Below are 5,208 nucleotides of genomic sequence, written 5' to 3' on the forward strand. Positions count from 1 at the left end.
GGTAGCCGAAAGCTCACTGAGGTGTTTCACCTGCAGGTTAGTTGCGGAGGTCGAACGATGCTTCACGTATATAGGGTGTAATCATTTGCGGATGGATGAGGGGAGTTGCGAAGGAAGTGGATGAAGGTGCGAGGCTGGAAGGAGAGAGAGGGAGAGGACACGACCCTAACCTCAAGAAATCAATAACTCCTACGTTTTACACCTGAGGACCATACTTCTCCTCGGTGAGGAGAACCATGATAATCTAGGGTCTTACTATTCATTACTCGTGTTGCACGGTGAAAGCCATTAAAAGGTACTTGCCGGGATGGTGTGAAAGAGCGTTGATATAACGCAATGCCTGCGAGCTGTCCAACCCTTTCATGTTGGTGATGATAAAACTGTTCTTTTATTCAAGGGGATACAATGGAAAGCAATGGATGGTTTTTTTTAATCGAGCCAGTGATATTTTTGTAACATCTACCTGAGACGTTTCATTTCATGAGCGTCCAACGGCACGTTACAGGATTAAATTCGATTCATAATAATTAAGCTCATTGTGACAAAACATGTCACAATGAGCTTAATTATTATCCTAAGGCAAAACAACGCATGGCGGAAAGTACATACAATGACTGAAGTATGTGGTGGTTACATATGAGACAAGTTGGATAGAAATTACCTAGAACATCGTTAAAAATTTTAGTATACGAATGGTAATCGTGGAACGAAATGTAATTCAGTGATAAAATACTGGTTTTTAGTGAATATCTTACGATTTTCTCGGTAAAAAAATACATCTGTGGATGGCAAAATTATCCTCCTGCTTAGTAAAATTGACCACACCGACAGGAAATTGTTTGCAGGGACGGACGGAAGTGAATTTTTACCAACCGGATTCGGTAAAAATCATTCTCCGTTACAAAAAAATTAGACGAAAAATTGGAGCAATTATTCACGTTCACTGGGATAATTTTTGATGGGGTAAGGGTAAATTTGACAGTTTCGGTACAAATCACCCTCACGTTTAGTAAATTTTCCCGGGACAACGGAGTAAAATTCACTATTAATCTCGCACTTTTTCTCCTATTTAAGGTGAAAAAGTACTGGAAATCGAGGTTGCTCCACGATCACTTAACTCCGTGTAGGACTCCTAAATTGCCAAATTTAATTCTGATGGCTTGATTTAGGAAAGAGATACTGTCGATTGAAGACGGTCCGTCCCACCCAACTCTCACCCAGACATTTAGGGGAGACCGGGGCAAAGCTGGGCGGCCGGGGCATAGTGGGGTACATAAAAAAAGGCCACAATTGATAAATTCAAGGGATTGACGAGGGATCAATCAAGGATCAATAAACAGTGAAAAAGTGCTAAAAAAACCCGAATATTACTGAGGAAAAATTTAAAAAAAATGGAAGAACTTTGGAAATTCTTATTGGGTATTTTGATTAAAACGCCTACCGATTTCAGAGTTTATCTGCCGTTTTTTGGGGGATTCGAAGGTGAAAACAAAGAAAGAACATTTAGAATTTTTTTTCACGTTTTTAGACACTACCCCACTCTGCCCTCAATGGTAATACGTTGGAGACACGAGTTGATAATTTTAGAATGTAAATAGTGATTGCTAAAAAGCAATATAAGTATGATAGAAGCTTTGACACCCGCCTCATTGTCTTAGCTACCCCGCTTTGCCCCGGACTCCCTCACTTCTTTCGGAGGAATTTGATTTTTCTTTTCCTCGAGTTCAGCTCATGCAGCAAACCTCCCACTCGTCATAACCAACAACCACTTATAGCCTTTATATCGCAATGTACTATTTCATTGCATCTGTAGACGTACTAGATAATCCGAGATTACCTCGACTCGTTTCAGGATAGATGAATGGATCAGCTTTTCTCGAGGCACATGAAGGCCAGGATTAACAAAGTCAAAAGAAATTACCGGGTAACTTTATTCATTTCAACTTTCTTCGGGACTTTGGCGTTTTTTATTCACTGGGAAACAAAGTGAAGATAGTTATTGGAGCTGAACCGGATGAAGAAGGAGATAAAGGTGGAGGGACTGATCTGACTGGAGAGTTATTGAGTTTGAGCGTCTGAGCAGAAGCCAGTGACTCGAGATTTAGCGATTGCTTTCCAACATTATTATCGTTTAGTTATTCATTAGAGTTGCGACATGCAAAACTCGGGGGAATCGATAATTCTTTTTATGGAATTCGTGAGGACAGCCTTCGGGTGAATGATCGAGCGGTTGGATACAAGGATTTGGGAATTGTGATTCCATTGTTCATGGATGTTCCTCGCGTGTCCTGCCTTGTGCGAGACCTGAATTGCCTGGCACTAGGCCAATTACAGTGGAACGACAGTTTTGGGTTTGCTATTACTACGTCACGAGAGCTCGTTTCAACTCGTCTTTTTTTTAAACCAATCTAAAACTCCTGCATATGTTTCATCTTTTCACGAGGGAGGCTTCAGCCTGATAAATTGCCCCAACTTTTTACAAATTTTTTCCCGCTTCATTGCATTCGTCTGTCCTCGGAGGATATATTTGCTCTTGGCTGCATTGCACATTTTTTTTCACTAAAAATTAGACCATCTATACATATTCAAGAGGCATAATTCCGATTGACGGTCGGGGGAAGGCGGGTAATTGTTGTTGCAAACCTGTCAGGTGGGAGCTGCATCCAGAAAAATGATTTATTTGGTTCAAATAAAGTTTTTTTTTCAAACGAAATAAAAATTTTATTGGTAGTTTTGTTTATATTAAATAAATGTTTTTTAGTATTGATAAATATTTATTTGATACTAAAAATTTATTATAGCTTTAAAACGAAAAACATGCAATAATTATTAAGGGCTGCACATACATCACGTATGACATTTAGGGGGAGGAGTGAGGGAGGGGGGAGAAATTTCTTTTACATGGTTTTACTATGAGGGAGACGATGGTGAAAGTAGGCTGTATCTGTTGGAGTAAAAAGTGTAATCAAAAATTGGATCAGAATGATTCCAGAGAGCTCAAATCGCCCAGATTTTTCGTTGCCTGGATTAGACTTATACGACCTTTTTCCACATAGCCCACGAATATTGTTGAAACACTTTTGAAATTCTTCCATGAAATACATGAAAATGTGCACTGTTAGAAAATTACGCTTGAAATTTCAAATGAAAAAGCTTGAAATTTTTAACAACGACAAAGTTACATGAAATTTTTGTATATTTCTTCATTGAAGAATCAGTTTATTTCTCGAATATTCAAGTAATTCTCGATTTTCAAATCTATAAGCCACTGAAAAACCTTGAAAATTTTGAAAATTCAGGCAACTTTTTTGAATTCTCAATTTATTGAGATTTAAATTGTATGTGATGTTCAATTTGCACGATGAGTTCGGAAATTCAAGCTTTCATTGAAAAATCAATGATTGTTTAACATGAAAAACCCAATTTTTCAGTTGAAATCAAATTCAACCTGACAACACCGAAAATTCAGATAGCGCTGTGACTGAAATTTCAAGGAATTTCTAACAGTGTGATTTTCTTAAAATTCGAAAACTGTTTATTCGAACTAAATAAATTGTTTTTTTTTTAATTTAATAAAAATTTTTTTTGGAACAAATAAATTATTTGTTTAATATAAGTAAATCCTTTTTCTTGAAACAAGTAAACAAGTTTATATTATTGATTTGTAATAAAAATATTCTTAAAATACGTAAAAAATTCCAAACAAAGATTTTTCTTTGATTAACAAAAAAAACATTTTTTTGGGTGTGAAAGAAAGGTACAATGAATTACTAGCATTAGGAGATGAGGGGGGGAGGGTATTTGAATAATTAATGTTCATGAAAAGCCTCAACCGCAGGTATATCGCGAGCTAATGATTCTCCATTGTGTCTGGGTCCGTGTGAAACCACACAGGCATTTTGTGCAGTTCACAATAAAACAAAAAAGGAAGTTGGACAAAAGCGTAGGACGGAATAACAAAAAACGAATAGAAAAAATGGAAAAATATGTTGGCGAGGATCCAAGCAACGACAGAGGCCGAGAGGCCTTGTGATAACGAATTCACCGAGGAATAACGAGCTTCGATTATTTTGTGCATTTATAATGAACTCAGGGGCTGATGAAATGGGGACCAGGCGGAAAATTTGGTGCAACTCGTTACATGCGAGCTTTTTTCGGCTTTTGGTCGATTGACATGGTACTGCAACGACTCCCCTGGATGATGAATCGTTTATCTGAGTGAATCTATTTTATTCGCCTATTATTATTGTGGTTATTATTGAAGTGACCCTCATTTCTAAGTTCCTGCACTCCATCTTTCTTTTTCACTACACGATGACACAAAATGATTCGTCATCCTCATATTTTTGGTTCAATTGGGGATCTGCGTCTCTGAGGAATTGTGTAGGCTAAATTGTATGGGGTATATCTGCACATGAATGTCGATAAACTGTTCAGAACAAGTCACCTTATTGACAAAGGCAGCATCTCTTCAATCGTGCTGACCGTTCGTAGCGAGAGAAAAATATAATAAAATAGAAAAATATAACATCAGTAGTGATCGAAGCGGTAAACCGGGTTATGTCAATTTTGACTTTTGGCCAGTTTTTTATGAATGTCTCGGAATCTAAGAGAGAACGCAAAATTTTTCTCACGACCTTTTTTGGAGAGCCAATTAAGGGCTATAAAAAAGGACTTGACAATAATTTTTCTATTTCTTTTAGATTCTAAGATATTCCTGAATAACTGGCCAATAGTCAAAATCGACTTAACCCGGTTTACCGCTTCATTACTGATATATTAATCGCACTAAGCCCTGTTCACTAAATCATCATTTGAGCAAAAATATGAATTAGGAAGTTCGATGGATTATTTCACCAGTATTTAGATCTGAGATGATGAATTTTACCTTAGACTTTATTCGTTTAATAGGGCTTGGTGCAACCGGACGTAAATCAATTCTTTTCACGAATGAAACGCACAATGAATCGATAAAAAATTTTTATCATGGTAATTTAATTTTTACTGCGAAACTTATCCTCACTCGTATTTCCCTTTTCCAAGTTCTTGAAATTTCAGTGGAACTATCACTCGTTAACAATTCCAACAAAAGCTGCCGGAAATTTCATTCAAAAATTTTCAACAGAATAGCTTAGAGAGGATTTGGTACACGAAAAATCTGCGGTAAATCAATTTACCGAAGCAGAAAGAATCGGCCCTCCCTACTGT

The sequence above is a fragment of the Diachasma alloeum genome, unplaced genomic scaffold (assembly GCF_001412515.2).
Source record: "Diachasma alloeum isolate Michigan unplaced genomic scaffold, Dall2.0 Dall_scaffold_78908, whole genome shotgun sequence".
NCBI lineage: Eukaryota > Metazoa > Arthropoda > Insecta > Hymenoptera > Braconidae > Diachasma > Diachasma alloeum.